Raw genomic sequence first — 19,683 nt, forward strand, 5'->3', positions numbered from 1 at the left:
AACCACGAGCTCAGAAATCAGAGCAGGTAATCACCAATTTCAGCATGGGGCGAATTACGGCAGCCCCTCCATAAAAGCCGCGGGGATTTGGGGAACAAAGTCGGGAGGAATTCGGTGCCAGAGCCGGAACCATGAGGAGCCCTGGGCTGGGCTCTGAGCTGGGCACTGCCTTCAGAAAGCCAGCATGGAACGAATTAAAAAGGGAAGCAGCAAACTCCTCTGGGGTTCCATAATCGCTTAAACATTCCTCTGGGACATCTGAGGGAGAGTTAGGGAGAGGGAGAGGGAAGGGGGGTGGTGGTGAAAAAAGTGTTTCTGACATTCTGGGGAGGAATGTTAGCAATAAAAACAGGGACCCAAACGGGTGTGCCACGGCCTGCATTAGTCACAGAGCAGATGTGCAGCCTCCACTTTTCCCCCACTGCTTCCTTCCTTCCTTCCTTCCTTCCTGAAGTCCTGAAGTCCTGAAGTCCTGAAGTCCTTCCTGAAGTCCTTCCTGAAGTCCTTCCTGAAGTCCTTCCTTCCTGAAGTCCTTCCTTCCTTCCTTCCTGAAGTCCTTCCTTCCTGAAGTCCTTCCTTCCTGAAGTCCTTCCTGAAGTGCTTCCTTCCTTCCTTCCTTCCTTCCTGAAGTCCTTCCTTCCTTCCTTCCTGAAGTCCTTCCTTCCTGAAGTCTTTTCTTCCTTCCTGAAGTCCTTCCTTCCTTCCTGAAGTCCTTCCTTCCTGAAGTCCTTCCTTCCTTCCTGCCTTCCTGAAGTCCTTCCTTCCTGAAGTCCTTCCTGAAGTCCTTCCTTCCTCTCCTTCCTCTCCTTCCTCTCCTTCCTCTCCTTCCTCTCCTTCCTCTCCTTCCTCTCCTTCCTCTCCTTCCTATTCCTCCCTCCCTCAGCAGTTCCACCTGCAGGATGCAGGGCTGGGGGGTTGTTGGTGTCTCGGCTCAGGGAAGGAAACCATCACCCCAAAAATCAGTTTGGGAGTGGAATGACCCAAAAATAAACCACGTGTGAGTTTTGTTTATCTCTCTGCTTGCTTCAGGGAGCTCAGAATGGGGTAAAAATAATTAATTTTGGGGATTTTGCCTCTTTGTCACACCCCTAGGATTCACAGGGTCAACCCTTTCCTCTCTTTGGATGAAGGCACCAGGTGATGCCAAGCGACTCTGGGGTCAACAGAAATGATCCAGATTGGTCTGGACCAATTTTTACCTGCTTATTTAGAATGAAAATTGCTTTTTTTCCACCCAAGGAGGCAGGTCATCTGCTGCAAGGCCTCAGAAATTCCAATGGGAGCCAAGGAACCCGAATCCCCCTTGCCCGTGAGCTTTTAGTGTCCCCTTGGCTTGCACCTCTGCGTGTGTGTGCAAAGAATGCCAAGTTTGGGTTTATTAAAGGGAGAAAAAAGGGAAGAAATAAAAAAATCCCAAGTGCCCAGAGCCCAAGTGTGACATAAGGAGCCTCGAGGCAACTTTCATCATGTTTTTAATGTGGTTTCCTTCATCTCCCTGGCCTGTTTGCTGCAGCACATTGGATTTGGATGATGTTTTTACCAGATCAACGTGAGGATGCTCCCCCCACCACCTCAGGGCTGCACCTGAGAACAACAAAACAAAAAAAAAAAACAACCCAATTTAATCTTTCAATGCACACAGTTCTGAAGCACAGTGTCATTTTTTCCTGGCACTAATTACAAAAAATAAAAGTATCTGGCCTCATTTATTCACCTCTGGAGGGATTGGACGTAGTTTGATTCCCTAAAAGAAGTCCCAAGCCTTCAGAAGCATAAAATCCCAATTTCAGCCTCAGAATTTGCATGTCCATCGCAAAAGGAGAAATGGGAAAATCCCCTTGATGCTGCAACAATGCTGATCATCTCCAGGTCAGGATTTTGCCTAAAAAATAAACACAGCAGAGCAATCATTGCCAGCATTCCCGTGTTCCTGTGTCTGCTGCACGTGCTGTGTGCATCCCTGATCCCTGCATCCCACCCCAGAGTGCATCCCTGATCCCTGTGTGCATCCCTGATCCCTGCATCCCATTCCAGAGTGAATCCCAGATCCCTGTGTGCATCCCACATCCCTGCATCCCACCCCAGAGTGCATCCCTGATCCCTGTGTGCATCCCACATCCCTGCACACATCCCAGATCCCTACACACATTCCAGATCCCTGCAAACATCCCAGATCCCTGTGTGCATCTCAGATCCCTGCAGCCCTCCCCAGCCCTCCCTTTATTTTTCCTTTCCCCCCATGAAGGAGAAGTGGCTCCTCTGCCAACCATTCCCACTGAATCCCATTTTCCTGTTGGATGGGAGGCAGAGCACGAGCTGGAGCCTTGCAGACAGACTGGGCTCAACCCTGGGCTGGCTGAAACCCTTCCTGGTGTTCCCAAAGTGTGGAGCAGCAGGTCCTGAACCCCTCCTGGGGAACAGGAATGCCTGGGGGGGCTCCTTGTCCAGGAAAGCCAGGAAGCTCTAAAGGGGTTTTGGAGCATCACCTGGAGTTTGAAACATCACCTGGATTTTTGCGTTTTGGAGCATCACCTGGATTTTGGAGCATTATCTGGATTTTGGAGTTTTGGAGCAGCACCTGGATTATGACACATTACCTGGGTTTTGGAGCATCACCTGGATTTTGGAGTTTTGGAGCATCACCTGGATTTTGATGCATTACCTGGGTTTTGGAGCATCACCTGGATTTTGGAGCATTATCTGGATTTTGGAGTTTTGGAGCATCACCTGGATTTTGATGCATTACCTGGGTTTTGGAGCATCACCTGGATTTTGGAGTTTTGGAGCATTACCTGGAGTTTGGAGTTTTAGAGCATCACCTGGATTTTGAAGATGGGAAAAGAGCTCCAGCAAGAGGGGAGGGGAGAATGCAAGGGGAAAAAAAGCCTGAAAGCAGAACCAGGGTCTGCCCAGTGATGATCCAGGGGAGGAAATCACACCTTGGAGGAGCTGAGTGGGGTCCAAGGAAAGATCCTGTGCCATGAAATCCCAGCAGGGATCCCAGAATGTCAAATGGAAGGGAGCTGTGCTGGCCAGGCCCAAGGGATCCTTCAGCTCATCTCCAGAGGCTGCTGGATGGATGGATGGATGGATGGATGGATGGATGGATGGATGGATGGATGGATGGATGGATGGATGGATGGATGATGGATGGATGATGGATGGATGGATGGATGGATGGATGGATGGATGGATGGATGGATGGATGGATGGATGGATGATGGATGGATGGATGGATGGATGGATGATGGATGGATGATAAATGGATGATAGATGGATGATAGATAGATGTGGATGAATGGATGGATGATGGATGGATGGATGATGGATGAATGGATGGATGATGGATGGATGGATGGATGGATGGATGGATGGATGGATGGATGGATGGAGGATGGATGGATGGATGGATGGATGGATGGATGGATGGATGGATGGAGGATGGATGGATGGATGGATGGATGGATGGATGGATGGATGGATGATGGATGGATGATGGATGGATGGATGGATGGATGGATGGATGGATGGATGGAGGATGGATGGATGGATGGATGGATGGATGGATGGATGGATGGATGATGGATGGATGATGGATGGATGGATGGATGGATGATGGATGGATGGATGGATGGATGGATGGATGGATGGATGGATGGATGGATGGATGATGGATGGATGATGGATGGATGGATGGATGATGGATGGATGGATGATGGATGGATGGATGGATGGATGATGGATGGATGATGGATGGATGGATGGATGATGGATGGATGGATGATGGATGGATGGATGGATGGATGGATGGATGGATGGATGGATGGATGGATGGATGGATGGATGGACGGACAATGGATGGATGGATGGATGGATTCCAAATCCAAGGTTTCATTCCCAACAGACTCTCCATGACCTGCTGGAGCCGGGGTGAAGCAGAGGGAACCTCTTCCCACAGGGAATTCTTTTCCAGGTGGGTCTGGCCAAACTGCCAGACATGGGCAGAAATTTTTGCCAGGTCCTCAAAGGTTTTTCAAAGGTTTGAAAATCTTCCAAACTGGTCTATCAGTTTCAAACTGAGAGACCATTTCTTAAATGTGAGTGTGGAAAGCAGGAATTTGGGATACTGAGCTCTGGTCTGGGCAGTTCTGCCCAGTATTGGACTCTTGGGTCTTTGGGAGATCTCCAGGAGAGGTGTTTGTCCTGCTTTGGAGCCTGGCTGTGCTTTGTGGAACTCCATTCTATTTCTTGGCTGAAGCTGTGAACAAAGTGCCTCACCCAGGCAAACATTTCACCCATTTCACTCACCCCAGCTCTCCCTGCAGCTCCAGAGCTTTCCTGCCATCCTTTTTAAGGCGAGGAGAGCCAGGTGAGCTGATGAGCAGAGGTATTTTCATTGTTTTGTGTGTGGGAAAGGACAGGTTTGGTGTCACACATTTCTCTTTGTCCCAGGGGTGCCTGAGCAAGGAGATTCTACCTCATCTCCCTCCTGGTCACCTCCTGCTTTTCTCCCTCCAGCTGCCACCTTGCCTCACCCATCTGCAGTCACCACGAGAGAAAATTGTGCTGATTGAGCAGGAAAATCACAGCTGTCTTTGGTGAGGAAGAAATCTTTGCTTCTTACCCACAAAACAATGACACAGGGATGACAAAGACCCCAAGGAAAGCTCTGGAACTCCAGAAAGTGTGGAACTCCAGAAAAAGCTCTGGAACTCCAGAAAGTGTGCCAGCAGAAGGTGTTGATCCAAGGGCTGGAGCCCCTCTGCTCTGGAGCCAGGCTGGGAGAGCTGGGGGTGCTCACCTGGAGAGGAGAAGGCTCCAGGGAGAGCTCAGAGTCCCTAAAGGGGCTCCAGGAGAGCTGGAGAGGGACTGGGGACAAGGCATGGAGGGACAGGACACAGGGAATGGCTCCCACTGCCAGAGGGCAGGGATGGATGGGATATTGGGAATTGGGAATTCTTCCCTGTGAGGGTGGGCAGGCCCTGGCATTGACCAGAGCAGCTGTGGCTGCCCCTGGATCCCTGGAAGTGCTCAAGGCCAGGCTGGATGGGGCTTGGAGCCACCTGGGACAGTGGAAGGTGTCCCTGCCCATGGCAGATGATTTTTAAGGGTCTCTTTCCAACCCAAACCCCTTCATTCCATTCCATTCCAAGAGAGCACCAGGATGAACACGGTTCATCCAGCCCCAGGGATGAACCTGGTGTCAGGCACTGAGAGCCTGCCTGCTGCCCAGACAAAATTGGAATTTCCAGGCAGTTTGTCCCATGCAGAGGCCATCACCTGCAGTAAATAAAGCAGCTTTCCTGAGCAGAGAGCAGGTTGTGATGGATGGGGTGTCAGCTGTCGCTGCAGCCACGGCCCAAGTGTTGGAAATGCCATTATGGAAGGGCTCATAAAAGCTCAACAGGGCTGGGAAACTCTGCCTGCTGCTGCTGCTGTGCCTTCTTCCTGCACACTGGGCCTGCTCTGCTGCAAAAGACATAAAGAGGTGCCTTAACAAGAAAACAGGTTTTTGGTACACACAGAAATGTTTGTGCAGCAGGGCTGGATGTGCAGAGTCCGTTTCCTCACAGGAGCTGAAGTGGTGGATAAGGCACAGAGTCCAGGTGCAGAACTGAGGCAGAAATGGCCCTGGAAGTGCTGGGGTGAGCCAGAGGAACCAGTGGCGAGAACAAATCCCTGTGCTCTGCTATCCCTGGGTGTCTTGGTTTGGAAAGACAGGAGTCTGCTAAGGAAGGCAGGAGCCTCCCCTGAAATGCAGAATGTAAACCCTCCCCACCCCTCCCAATTGCTACAAATTTTAAATTAAGGGGCTCTCAGGCAAAAAATATGGGAGCAGAAATAACAGTTCTTTAATGGGGAAAAGAAAATAAAAGGATAAAATAAACAATGCAGTACACTAGAACAACAGTGACAGAGTCAGAACCCAACCTGACACCCTGTGGGTCAGGCTGTTGGTGGCAGTCCCATTGGAAATGTGGCTCAGCCCTCCTGCAGTGTCAGGGCTGGTTCTGTTGGAGCAGGGGGAGCTGTAGAGAAGGATGTATTGTTCCTGTGAAGATCCAGTGGAAGGAGAGGCAGCTGCTGTTCCTCTGGGGAATCCCGTGGAGAAAGCTGGGGAACATTTTCCCCCTTCAAACTGGCTGTCCTCTGTAAACCAGTGTTGAAGATTGCAATGCAAGATGTTTTCCATTCCCATCTGTTTGGCAGATCAAGAGACCAGTTTGCTTTATCTCTCTCTTTGAGTGACCACGTTCACACCTCCCTGGGAGGGGACACTGCTGATAACAGACTATTGAATGTCCCTGCATGGCTGATAAGAACTAGAACATCCCATTGGGAGATGTGAGCCCAGAGGGAGGAGCCAAGCATTGCTACCCAGATATAATCCAGAGGTTTTGAGACACCAGCACGGCTTTCTCCACGGGATTCCCCAGAGGAACAGCAGCTGCCTCTCCTTCCACTGGATCTTCAGAGGAAGAATACATCCTTCTCTACAGATCGCCCTGCTCCAACAGAACCACCCCTGACACTGCAGGAGGGCTGCAGCCACATTTCCAATGGGACTGCCACCAACAGCCTGACCCACAGGGTGTCAGGCTGGGTTCTGACTCTGTCACTGTTGTTCTGGTGCACTGCATTGTTTATTTTATCCTTTATTTTTTCTTTCCCTAATAAAGAACTCTTCTTTCCTGCTCCCATATTTTTGCCTGAGAGCCCCTTAATTTAAAATTTATAGCAATTGGGAGGGGTGGGGAAGGTTTACATTCTCCATTTCATTTACATTCTCCTGCCTTCCTTAGCAGACTCCTGTCTTTCCAAACCAAGACAACCAGCAAGTGCCTTTTTACCTCAGTGGCCTCCCAAAACATGCAGTTCAAATGCCTGACTAAGGCCCTGGTGGCTGGGCTCTGGGCTCTCAGTTCAAACGTGGAGCAGGGTCTATAAAACCTTTTATATCATCTCCAGTAATATTAGAATCATATTCCCTTGACCATCCTCAGGGAAACAGCTCTTGACACACAACTGGGATGAAAGGAGGGGAACACATGGTCTCAGTAAAAAGGGAGTTAACAGAGCATTCCAGGCAATAACATCACACTGCACGGTGTAGCAACAAGCCAAGAAATCACAATTATTGGGGCTCAGTGGAATCCAGAGGTGCCCCCAGAGCAAGGACCCCAGGCACTCAGTCCATAACAGTCAGGCCCAGCCTCAGTGGTCACCCTGAAGAGCTCTGGCCCAGGGCTGGCATGGAGAGCCCTGTCCTGCCACCACAGGGGGAGTCAGTCACCTCCCCCTTCCCTGCTCCCTTTTCCCTGCTCCCTTTTCCCTGTTCCCTTTTCCCTGCTCCCCCCTTCTGTCGCAGATATCTTTTATGAAAAATCATTTCCTTAGGATTTTTCCTCCTGAGAAGCTGAGAAGACTTAGGAACAAAATGTAAACATTGATTATCTGCTGCTGTGGAATGCAAAAAGTAGATCTTTGATTAACCCATATTAGATATTTGTAATTAATGGCCAATCACAGTCAGTTGGCTCGGACAGAAAGCCGAGCCACAAACCTTTGTTATCATTCTTTCTTTTTCTATTCTTAGCTAGCCTTCTGATGAAATCCTTTCGTCTATTCTTTTAGTATAGTTTTAATGTAATATATATCATAAAATAATAAATCAAGCCTTCTGAAACATGGAGTCAGATCCTCGTCTCTTCCCTCATCCTAAGACCCCTGTGAACACCATCATAGCTTCCCCACGAGCCACAATTCCCAGAAGGGATGATCCCCCTGTGCTGGCCCCTTCTCCAGGAGGAGAAATGGGGACTTTGTGCCTCACCCCTGCTCTCTAGGGCCAGCAGTGCCTCGAAACCCCCTCTCTTTATCCATGGTGGGTACCAGAACTTCCTGCTCCCCTCTCACCTGACCACACCCATCCTGCCTCCAATTTCCCCCTTTTTAAGCCTTGGTGGTGTTTTTATCCCCCTTGGCACATGCCAGAGGGGTTGGGTGGTGGGTGCCTGGGGGCAGGCAGGAATGTGGGGTTGGGATTTGCAGGGCACAGCAAACCCCACTTGGCAAGCCCTGCATCACTCCCCCTCCCGACGTGGAGCCATGAAAAACAACTTCCTGTCAATAAACAGGAACAAAAGCTTGGAAAGCTCTTCAAAGTGGTGAGTTATGTCGAAAATATGTTTCGGGGCACTCGGAGTGTTCCTGCGAACTGGAGGGAAGTGATTGTTCCTGACGCTCCGGCCTTGGAGGGGGGAGTTTATAAATACCCAGGGCTGCGTGAGTTCCCTTTGCCATGGGGAAAAAAACCAAAACCCACACATGGAGGGAGAGGAAGAGGAGGGGAGGAAGGCCTAAGACATTGAAAAACAGATCCAAAATCTGGGGAATGGGGTGAATTTTAAAAAGCAGGTGTGAGGTGGGTTTTGGTTTGGGGAAAGGGTCCTTCTCCCCACACTTGGCCTTGGTGGTGCTGAAGCAGGGAAGGGAGGGAAGGAAGGACTCCAGGAAGGAAGGGCTCCAGAAAGGAAGGAAGGGCTCCAGAAAGGAAGGAAGGGCTCCAGAAAGGAAGAAAGGACTGCAGGAAGGAAGGAAGGAAGGACTCCAGAAAGGAAGGACTCCAGGAAGGAAGGAAGGGCTCCAGAAAGGAAGGAAGGAAGGACTCCAGGAAGGAAGGAAGGAAGGACTCCAAGAAGGAAGGAAGGAAGGACTCCAGGAAGGAAGGAAGGACTCCAGGAAGGAAGGACTCCAGGAAGGAAGGAAGGGCTCCAGGAAGGACTCCAGGAAGGAAGGAATGACTCCAGGAAGGAAGGATATGGTTCCCATTGGTTTCCCCAAGTGAAAACACGTGCTGGAACCTCAGCCAGCCGTGCTTCTTGTTATTTTAATGAGAAATTCCGTAATTAGTGGCAAAAAATAAAAAGAAGCCACGCTGCAAGTGAAGGAAAACCCCTCTCTGCCCTCTCCAGCGTGTGATGGATGCATCAAAGGGATGTGGTGATATTTTTTGGTGTATTTTACAAACAGATATTTCTTGACAGGCTGGGATGTTCCCTAATCTGTTTGCTTGAGGGAACTAAAGAGAAACAGTGAAACAACAAAACAGAAAAACAAAAAAGCAACCAAATAAAAGTGGCAGGTTTTTTTACTTAAGGAGTCCTTGTCTCCCCACCTGTGATTCATTTGTCAGTAGTTAAACATCATTACAACATTAACAGCCAATCTCAGGGCAGAAGAGCTGGGCTTTGTACAGCCATAAAGCACAGGACATCAAACTGCACTTTATGGAGCCAGGGCTGCTCAGGAGTGACCCCTTCTAAACTTTTACAGTTCTCTGCATTCTTCCGATTATGGCAAGGATTTATTTGGACTTTGATATATATAAGTATTAAAAGAAGAAAAAAAAAAAAAAACAAAAAGGAAAGAAGGAAAGGAAGGAAGGAGTGTTTTATTAAAAACATTTCATCCAGGTTCTTTAGGAGAAGAAACAGAGAAGAACCCCTTTGCTGTTGCAAGAGGTTTTCAGCTGGTGGGTTTGATTCAGCTCCCCGAGTGGTCACGGCTGGATTTGCTTGGGTTCCTGCTCAGAAACAAACACGTGGGCTTGCACTGCACCCCGAGCCTGCCTGACATCCCATTGCACAACCCCTGGCAAGCTGCAGCACCAGGAAAGGCCTGGCCAGGGCTTGTTTCCCTTTCTCCAGGGGAGGAAAGATAACTCGGTGGGTGAGTGCTGACTGACTCCCTCTCTCACCTCCTCCTCCTCCTCCCTGTCTGTCCCTGCAGCAACCCTTAGTGAAGAAGTTTAGCAATTCTCCTATAAAACAGACCCTGGAAATCTGATTTAACCTCTCAGCTCTCTGCAGAGAACATGGGGCTGATCACTGGCCTGCAGCCCCAGCAGGGAGGGGAGAGGCATTCAAGGGGTGCTGCAGGCTGAAGTGGGCAGGCAGGAAACAGGAACGCTCCTCAGGTTTTCCTCCTCTTTTCCAGGATCCCCCTTGTGCTGCTGGTTGGCTCAGAGGGCTGCACTTCAGCACTCGGCCTGTGGACCTGTGGAGCAGGGAAAATCCCAGGGCTGTGGGAGCCCTGCTGCACCTCTGTGGAATATCACCTGCTAGGCAGCACCATTCCATAAAAATGGGGCTTTTCCTGGCTGTAGATAATGGGATTTTATGCACTCACTCACAGAAATGCACCTGTGATGGATGTCTGCACGTTCAAGTGTTATCGCAGAAATGCAGGGATGGGATGGGATGGGATGGGATGGGATGGGATGGGATGGGATGGGATGGGATGGGATGGGATGGGATGGGATGGGATGGGGTGGGATGGGGTGGGATGGGATGGGATGGGATGGGATGGGATGGGATGGGATGGGATGGGATGGGATGGGATGGGATGGGATGGGATGGGATGGGATGGGATGGGATGGGATGGGATGGGATGGGATGGAATGGGATGGGATGGGATGGGATGGGATGGATGTTGGGAAGGATAAAAGTTTGACAAGCAAGTCTCACAGATATGTATGCTTAGCAGAAAGATTTTTGAATGTAGAATATGATGAAGGAATAGAAATGAAAGCAAGTTTTGATACAGAAGAAAAGAATTGCTGAGCCAGTCTCACTGGGTAACCAAGGAGGCAAAGGGTGTGTTAGTTAGAAGGGGTTTTTATGGCTTAGAGCAAAGGATAAACCCACCCCAAACAAGAAGATGTTTATACCAAGCAGAAAGATAGCACAGGGAAACAAGGCAGCAAATGTTGCAAGTAGAAAAAAGGTCTCAGAATTTTCCACTGCAAGAAAACTGAAAAACAACTTCTAGCTTAAACTGTAATGCACTGACTTTTAGTGATTGGAGAACAGAAACAGGAATATGGTAATTATAGCAGTTATGATAGGCTATAGGTAAAAGTTAAGGTATAGATTGGTTCTGCTGTATGAAGATGCTCAGCAAAGAAAAGTCTATAATGCATTGTAACCAAAAGAAAAGTCTATAATGCATTGTAACCAAAACCAAAGGGTCTCCAGGCCTGCCTGCAGCAGGAGCTGACACCTGTAGGCACAGCTCTGTCACCCACAACCCTGGACTGCTGGAACCTCTTGGATACAATAAACTGCATTTTGGAGAGCTCCTGGAGTCCCACATCCCTCATTCAGGCTCCTACAGATGGGATGGGATGGGATGGGATGGGATGGGATGGGATGGGATGGGATGGGATGGGATGGGATGGGATGGGATGGGATGGGATGGGATGGCTCAGCAGCTGCTCCAGTCTTGGTTTAGGTATGGCAGGATCTCAGCCTCCTGATGCCCAAGGATGTCCATCCATCACATTGTTCCCTGTGCTGTGTTTTTGGAAAACACCATCTGAGCAGGGAGCTTGATTTAGGGGCAGATACAAGAGCCATAAATCCCAGGAAGCCCCCAGGTCAGGGCAATGGGTTTTTTGGAGGTTGCACACACTGGAGAAGTGCTGATGAGACAGATTTTTCCAAGGAAATTTGCCGCTTCACAGAGTTGCTGTTTCCCATGGGGAAGAAATGCGCTGAAAACTCTCAGTGTTCTCCTTTTACGTCTATTTTTCTTCTCCCTATTTTATTTTGATGGGTTGAGGGGAGACAAACCTGAAATGAAACACTTCATTTTGGTCAGTTTAAGCTGATAGGGGGAATATTTCATTCTTTTGATTGGATGGGTTTCAAATAAATTCAGAATATGCTTCAGCTTTGCTCAGGGAAAGTGCAGCCCCATCTCTTCTCCTTTATTTGGGGATCTGCTCTTGGGAGCACCTCCATGCCCTGGAGGCAAAGAACAACTTTTGTGCTGGGAATGGTGCTGATCCAAAGGCATGGCTGCACATTCCAAAAGAGCAGGGAGGTTGGGAGCAACCCTGATAATCCACAATTCCTCTCCAGAGCTGCGTGAAGGCGAAGGAGAAAGAGAGAAGCTCTCTGGAGATCCTTGTCCTAAGCCCCTCCCTGCTTCAGCCAAGCAAACAGAGTGATTGATTTAACACAAAGACCTGAAAATAAGTATTTTGCAATAGTTTCGGCTCCTGTTCAGGTTTCCAGCATTTCAAATCATCTTTATGTCACATCAGTTCAAACACATCTATAGAAAATACTGGGTTTCTTTACTCGACAATTGCTCTGGAGCCTCATTTGGAATTTCAAGTTGTCCCAGCCTTCCTTCCCTCCAACTGGAATCTGAGATAGGAAGACAAAGAAGAGCTGGAATGAGCCATCAGTTGCTGATGTTTTCGTGCTGAAGAGTTCAGTGATCACTGCTGGCTTTTTTTTTCTTTTCCCCTGTTTGTTGGCCAGCTCCCTCCAAATTTCTCTGGTTGCTTCCTCCAGAATGGTTCTGTTTTCCTCAGTAAAATTTAAAGCACAGATCAAACAGAGCAGGTTGACTTGTTTTTCTGTTCACATTTCTTAGGGGAAAAAAAACCCTAAACTGGCATGTTTTGAAATAGTATTACCTTGTCCTAAAAGTGCTGAAATCCAATCTACTATCAAAAGCAGCATTCTCCTGGGGTTTGGGAGGGTTTTTTTTTTTTTTTTTGCAGTCCAAATGCTACAAATTATGCTGGCTCAAGCAAAATAAAATAACAAAATAGGGAGTCATGAGGTTTTACTGGGACAAATTGGGGAACATGGCCCTGCTTTGTCCAGGATCCCTGGCCACTTCTGCAGGTCCAGTGCAATTGCGGAGTGGAAAATATGATTTTCCTACAGGAGGATCCCTGATATCCTTTCTGTGTGAATTGACAGAGCTTCTGTGCTGGCATGGGTGTCAGAGAGGGAACTGGAGCTGTGAATTTTCCCTGGATGTTTTATTCTGTGATTTTTCCAGGAGAAACACAGGAATTGCTGTCCCACAGCAGGAAGGAGATGTCCTGTCCACGCTCATGGACTCTGCAGTGAACCCTCCCCAAATACACAGCAAACCTGGTTTGAGCATTTTCTCTTGTCTGAACCTTGGCAAATGCTCCTGCAGACCTGCTCCAAGTGCAAAGTAACTTATGGGAGGGAGATTTATTGCTCTGGAGCCAAACCAGGCAGCATTTCATGGTTCTGGAACCCCACACTCCGGCTGGGTGAGCTGATGGTGCTGATGTTCACCCCACGGGATGGAAGGGACCTCCAGGTGCCCTCTGCTCTGCCCTCCCCACTCCAGCTCTCAGGGGTGGCTTCTCCAGAGGTTTCTCCTCAGGTTGGAGTCCCCCTCCTTCCTTCTGGGAGTCCTTGAGGGGCCTTTCCTCTCTGCCTGTAATGTTCCTAGCAGCCATGCAGCAAAGCAGTCCCAAAATCCAGAGGTTTTTGTGAGTTTGCTGCGAGCTGGACGGGAGCCCCGATGGCTCCGATGCACTGAAAGGAGCAGGGGAAACCAGGAATAACAGGATCTGTTACCATAACACAGGGTGATCCAACTGCTTCTTCAGAGCTAAAAATAGCTTCTCCCTGTTAACCTCTCTGCGGGAAGGAAGGACTCCAGAAGGACTCCAGGAAGGAAGGACTCCAGGAACGACTCCAGGAAGGAAGGAAGGACTCCAGGAAGGAAGGAAGAAGGCCTCCAGGAAAGAAGGACTCCAGGAACGACTTCAGGAAGGAAGGAATCCAGGAAAGAAGGAAGGACTCCAGGAAGGAAGGAATCCAGGAAGGAAGGACTCCAGGACTCCAGGAAGGAAGGACTCCAGGAAGGAAGGACTCCATGAGGAAGGAAGGAAGGCCCCCAGAAAAGAAGGACTCCAGGAACTACTTCAGGAAGGAAGGAATCCAGGAAGGAAGGACTCCAGGACTCCAGGACTCCAGGACTCCAAGACTCCAGGAAGGAAGGAATCCAGGAAAGAAGGACTCCAGGACTCCAGGAAGGACTTCAGGACGGAAGGACTCCAGGACTCCAGGAAGGAAGGACTACAGAACTCCAGGACTCCAGGAAGGACTCCAGGACTCCAGGAAGGAAGGAATCCAGGAAAGAAGGAAGGACTCCAGGAAGGAAGGAATCCAGGAAGGAAGGACTCCATGACTCCAGGAAGGAAGGACTCCAGGAAGGAAGGACTCCAGGACTCCAGGAAGGACTCCAGGAAGGAAGGACTTCAGGAAGGACTTCAGGAAGGACTTCAGGAAGGAAGGAAGGACTTCAGGAAGGAAGGAAGGAAGGACTCCAGGAAGGAAGGACTCCAGGAAAGAAGGACTCCAGGACTTCAGGAAGGAAGGACTCCAGGAAGGAAGGAAGGAAGACTCCAGGAAGGAAGGACTCCAGGAAGGAAGGAAGGAAGGCTTCCAGGAAAGAAGGACTCCAGGAACGACTTCAGGAAGGAAGGACTCTAGGAAGGAAGGCCTCCAGAAAAGAAGGACTCCAGGAAGGATTTCAGGAAGGAAGGACTCCAGGAAGGAAGGAAGGACTCCAGGACTCCAGGAAGGGCTCCAGGACTCCAGGAAGGAAGGACTCCAAGGCTCCAGGAAGGAAGGACTCCAGGAAGGAAGGAATCCAGGAAGGAAGGACTCCAGGAAGGAAGGAATCCAGGAAGGAAGGACTCCAGGAAGGAAGGACTTCAGGAAGGAAGGAAGGAAGGACTTCAGGAAGGAAGGAAGGACTTCAGGAAGGAAGGAAGGAAGGATTCCAGGAAGGACTTCAGGAAGGACTTCAGGAAGGAAGGAAGGACTTCAGGAAGGAAGGACTTCAGGAAGGAAGGAAGGAAGGAAGGAAGGAAGGAAGGAAGGCAGGCAAGATTTGGCAAGACTCAGCCCTTCCCTTGGCTTTGCCCCACACTCCTCACATGGCACTGGACTGATCCTTTCTGTTCCTTCTGGTTCTTCCTCCCTTTAACATCCCAGGGAAGAGACTATTCCCAAAATGTTCCTCCAAAGGGTGGAGTTACTCCAGCCTTGCTGGTCTTGGAAGCAGAAGTCCAAGGAAAGACTTTTGAAGACCCCTGACCCCACAGCCTGTCTGGCCTCATGCCCTGTGCAACAGTCACCACCAGCCGTTCTCCATAACTAGGAAACAGTTGGGATTTCCCTCCTGGAATTTCCCAGCAAAACCAAGGACTGACCCCAAGCTGTCGTGCCGTGTCCCTGCTCTGGAATTTGGTTGTTTTCCCTTTTTTTTGCCCTCTGGCAAAACACACCAAGTTGTCAAGGAAGGGAAGGCCTCAATGGATGAAATTCCCATTCCCAAATCCCCAGTTTTGGAAAAGGGCTGCTTTGTTCTGAGCGTCTCCAGGGGTGTTCTGGCTGAGGGTTTGCCATGCCAGAGATCCTATAAGAAATCCCAGGAATTGGCTGCCAAGGCCTGGATGGCTTCCACGTCTCCCCTGGGCAGCAGGATGCTAATTGCCCTCTCCTGATGATGTCTGCAGGCTGTGGAGCTCATGAGGGGCTGCTCTGGAAGAAGCCACAGCTCCATCCCTCTGCTTTAACATGGAACTCAGGAGATTTGTGTGTTTTAAACAACCTAAAACCAGAGCACATGGAGCAGGGCTGGGGTCTCTGCCCACTTCTTTTGGATATATCTGCCAAAGATCTCATCAGTTCCTGTTCCTGAAGTTCATACCACTACACAGCCAACCCAAAGCCATGGAAAGTGCAGTTTATTTGGAGAGTGAAAAAGGCCTCTGGATCTGCAGCTGCTATAAACTCATAGGAGACTTTTTTTAACAATAAGTGGGAAAGTCTCATTAATTTTGCCTGCCAGTTTCTGAGCTTTTGGGGTATTCCAGCATCTGCTTCTGTGAAGATTAGAAACCCTGTTTCTGTGAAGGCTGGGATCTTTTCCCAGCAATAAAATACAGAGGTTATTTTTAGTAGAGGGTTGAACTTAGCAGGGTCACGAGAAATGGGAGATAGACGGGAAATATTGGTTAAACAGTCATCGTGGGAAACCCCTGGGAGATGAACCTGCACTCATTCCCTAGGTCTGCCTATCCCTGCTCTCCCTAGATTCCAGTGCCATGGATTCGGTGTCTGTGTGGAGCTGGGGGGATTACCTTGTCCTTGGACATGCCCACTGTGAGAAGGGATCATCAGAAAGGTCAAGGAATCACCAACATCCGCTGCTCTGTCCCCTTCCTCTCCTTGTAAAGGACTCCCGGATTTCTCCAATCTGCTTCTAAGAGGAAGCTGGTGGGTGCTAAAAAGTTCTATGGAAAAGAAGAGCACCCCAAACACTCTGGTGTTGCTGTTTCTGCTCATCCTCCATGTTTTCAGCATTTTAAACAGGAGCAGTCCTATTACAAAGCTGAACATTCTGCTTTTTCTTTGGGAATAAAACTTCGATTTCACTGTTTTGCATCAAAATCTGTATGGAATTCTCTCTCTGTCGAGTTGAGGGCAATGGCAAATTGCAAATGGCAGGGCTGGAGATCAAGCAGGGGAACTCCTGTTTCCCTTTGCTTGAGCAGGACCTTGAGAGCAGCTCCTGGAGCACTGTCCCCATCAGACCCTGGTGCTGATTGTCACACCCTGAAGGGCCAGGAGGCCACCTGAGAGGCACAGTGTGGCCACAGCTGCTAGGATTGGGAGATCCACATCCCTCTTCCAGTGGCACCAGGCTGGCACAGGAGGAGCCACTTAGGCAGGCACTGGTCACAGCACATCCACAGCTCCCCAGGGTTTGGCTCCGAGGTGGGAGCTTGCTAAAATCCATGAGCTCTGCCAGGAAACAGCTGCCTTTGTTCATTCTCTCTCTGTTTACTGAGCTCCTTTCCCAGGCATCTCCTCTTGACAGCTGTAACAATGGGAATCTGCCTCTGGATCACTGAGGGTGTCCCAGCATGGGCGGGAATTGGGGTGGTTTGAGTTTCCTTTGGTGAAAATGGAGGTGGTGCTGTTTGATAGCATTGACCTGCAGTGTGCTCAGGTGTGAATCTCCTGCTTTGGAGGCACAGGGAACACCTCCACTGGAGCTGGAGCTGGATATTCCAGGCAGGCACTACTGGGCTGGAATATAACCCCAGGGAAGCAGATCGATGTTGTGGTGTCTTAACTTCTTTTTGCCAGGGCTGGGATTAAATGTGTGAGACAGAATTTCTTGTTGGGACTCAGATGTTTATTAGCTCTTATCTCTGTCACAAACCCTTATCTCTGTCTCACAAACCCTCAGTTCTGCAGCACTTCACTCCAACAAACTAAAAACGGAGCCCCATCTCCCTCTCTATAAGGCTTTTAAAGGATAAACTGTCCAGTTAAGAAATGACACCTAACCACCCATGGCTGCAATGGGGACTTTTTTATCCAATTACACAAAACCACCCAAAGCCATGGAGCAGAAGTAGGAGAAGAAGGTGAAGAAGAAGGAGAAGGGGAAGAAGGAGAAGAAGAAGGTGGCGAAGAAGAAGGAGAAGAAGAAGGAGAAGATGAAGAAGGAGAAGAAGAAAATGAAGAAGGAGAAGAAGAAAACGAAGAAGAAGGACCAGCCACTGCCCTAGAACCTCCATCTTGCTTTATATATATTGTTATATTCTAAACCCTGAAACTCTAAATTTTCAACCTTGTGATGTTACACACTTCTATTCAAACTCCACACCCATAATTTTAGTTCTAACATTCAATTTTGGAAGCCTTCTCCACAGCCTCAGGTCAAATGTAGTGCTCTCTTGGGGGTCAGTGCCTGCCAGCACAGAAAGTCTGAAATTCTCAGCATCCAGGGTTCCAGCAGGATGTCTAATTTGGGTGCTCATGAACCACCCATCACTGCCCTGGTGGTTTGAGTCTGTGCTGGCTGTGGCTTCTCTCTCTGGAGCTCCCTGGTCTGGAACCAGCCCCGCGTTCCTCCAGGCCTGGCTGACCCCTCTGCCCCTGCTGGGAACCCCACGGGGCTCCTGCAAGGCCAGGAAATCTCTGCCACCACAACACAGACAAACCACATCCATGTCTGTCCACGGCTCTTTCCACAACTCCCGGATTCCACTTGCAAAATAAAAAAAAAAAAATAAAGTAGCCAACCCAATTTGGGTTGTTTAGTAACACCAGAAAATGAGTGGGAGCGAGTCCTCCAGGACCAGACATGGACATTGGGAATGCTCCGTGGTAGGAGCAATTACCGCATTGCAACAGGCTTTTCCCACTCACCTTCAAAGCCAAGTTGGGCTCCAGTTGTATCCAATGCTGTGGCATGGAATAATGTCTGCTTGGGAAAGCTGGGCGATAGTTGGCTGAAGAAAAGAAAAATATCTTTCAGATATTTTATAATCCAAAAAACGTGGTCTCCAATGAGCTTTTTCCAAGCACATTAGTGCTACAGCCATTAATAATCATAGGGCTCAAAGAAGGAAAAAAAAAATCAGCTGGAAGAGAGTTGAAAGGGAAACCTATTAAAATAAAAAAAGCAATTTCCCAAAAATATATACAGCTTCATTTCCAATTTTTTTTTCTGGGTTTTTTTTTTGGGTTTTCTTTCTTTTCTCTTTTTTTTTTCCTGAGTTATTTTTTGCTGTAACTAAAACTTTCAGTGACCTAATAGTCCTTTAAAAAGACAGCTGCAGGGAATAAAATGGGGCTGTTTTGTTCCTCTTGCATTGTTCCTAACAGCGGGACCCATTCCTCCTTGTCCTGATTGAATGCTTCCCAGAGTGTCTAGACATGCCACCACCACTGCTGAGGAGCCAGGAGATACCAGGGATACTCATCCCAGGAGCTGGGAAGGCTCCTTATCTGTCCTCCTCCCCATGGAGAGTCTCTCAAAACCCAAGACCTGGGCAAAACCCCAGATTATGCGATTCCTAAAAATATCTCCTGCACTGTTCATTTTTAGGTTGTGCCGGGGTCACATTTTCCATGTTTTCAGCAGTGAGATTCCTGCAGGAGAATACAACTTCCCGAGCAGGGATTTAGAGGGCAGCACCCAGCTCCCGTGCCTGGTGACCACAGAGCAGAAGGTCACAGGATGAGCTGTCTCATCCCTCACGTTCCTGCAGTGTGGGACAGCTTTCCCTGCCTTCCAGGGAGGCTCCAGGTGCACCTACCTGGCCCGACGCTCCAATGTTCCCAATATTTAAATATTAAAATAAAATATAAATAATAAAATAAAAAAATATATAAATAAAATATGAATGTAAAATATTTAAATATTAAAATATAAAATGTAAATATTTAAATAATTACATATTTAAATAAATACCCTTTGTGAGATGTTTCACCCTGGCTTCCGCCGCTTTGTCCGACTCTCACTTCCCAGCCACTCCTTGGCGTGGCAATTCCTTGGCCCTGGAACGTCTCCAGCCAGGATGAAGTGCTGGTCCAGTCCTCTCTTTCCTGCCAAAGGTTGTTAGCACATCCATCCCACAGCTCATAGCTCATCTCCAGTCACACCCTTGGATCCCAGAAATCCCGTGTTCCAAGGACAGGAAGGCTCTTGCGCCGGCAATCCCGGGAGTGCTTGAGGCAGTCGGAGCGCTTCCCAAATAAAAAATAACAGGGATAATAATAGCCATTATCCATGCATCCCCCCTTCTGAAGCGCCAGGACTTGGCCAGAGCCTGTCATCTGTCAATTACAATCTATTTCTGTCCTGTGCAGAGGGATCTGGCTGGGATTCCTGGGATTGGGCTGCTGGCGTGACTCATTCCCAGCTGATTGCTCTGTGGCTTCAGCCAGGTGCTCCTGGGACTTGGTGTCCTCATCTGGTGTCCATAAGGAATCCATGCTTCAGGGGCAGGAGGGAGAAAGG

The 19,683-nt window shown here is 49.0% G+C and overlaps 1 long non-coding RNA gene across 1 annotated transcript; it reads right to left on the reverse strand.

Annotated features, from left to right (window-relative positions):
• Positions 1-828: 828 nt before the first annotated feature.
• LOC134421032 (uncharacterized) lies at positions 829-19,402 on the reverse strand. Its single transcript, XR_010028500.1, has 4 exons — positions 19,135-19,402; positions 18,087-18,169; positions 1,715-1,882; positions 829-1,584 (listed from the first exon to the last, which is right to left on the reverse strand). It is a non-coding gene; the product is annotated as an uncharacterized LOC134421032 (long non-coding RNA).
• Between the last annotated feature and the right edge of the window lie 281 nt (positions 19,403-19,683).

Source organism: Melospiza melodia, chromosome 8 (genome assembly GCF_035770615.1).
Source record: "Melospiza melodia melodia isolate bMelMel2 chromosome 8, bMelMel2.pri, whole genome shotgun sequence".
Classification (NCBI taxonomy): Eukaryota; Metazoa; Chordata; class Aves; order Passeriformes; family Passerellidae; genus Melospiza; species Melospiza melodia.